Source organism: Egretta garzetta, unplaced genomic scaffold (genome assembly GCF_000687185.1).
Source record: "Egretta garzetta isolate BGI_Z169 unplaced genomic scaffold, ASM68718v1 scaffold608, whole genome shotgun sequence".
In the NCBI taxonomy this organism is placed as follows: domain Eukaryota; kingdom Metazoa; phylum Chordata; class Aves; order Pelecaniformes; family Ardeidae; genus Egretta; species Egretta garzetta.
Window position 1 is genome coordinate 106,947 of NW_009260498.1, and position 278 is coordinate 107,224.

General features: G+C 53.6%; 1 protein-coding gene across 1 annotated transcript in view; it reads left to right on the forward strand.

The window, feature by feature from the left end:
- The window catches only part of LHX3 (LIM homeobox 3), a 14,195-nt gene that overhangs the window by 9,295 nt on the left and 4,622 nt on the right, over positions 1-278 (forward strand). The window lies entirely within an intron of this gene.

Consider the following 278-nt stretch of genomic DNA (forward strand, 5'->3'; position numbering starts at 1 on the left):
TTCTGTAGAATTTAATTTTTTTTTGCCCCCCCAGCCTATTTAGGGGTGGTTTTATTCGCGTAGCTGCTAATCAGGACTCCCTTCCCAGTTCTGTGGGAGTTGTAAGCTCTCCACTGTGCTGCAAACGGGAGATTGTGGCGTGTTCGGAGGGTTTTGCGTCAGAAGGTCCCGTTTTTGGAGCAGAGATTTCTGTTGCTGAACCCAGGGACGTAGCTACGCTAGCTCGTGCCCTGCACAGCCTCATCCCACACTCCCCAGACCCAGGGCATCCGCTGCCG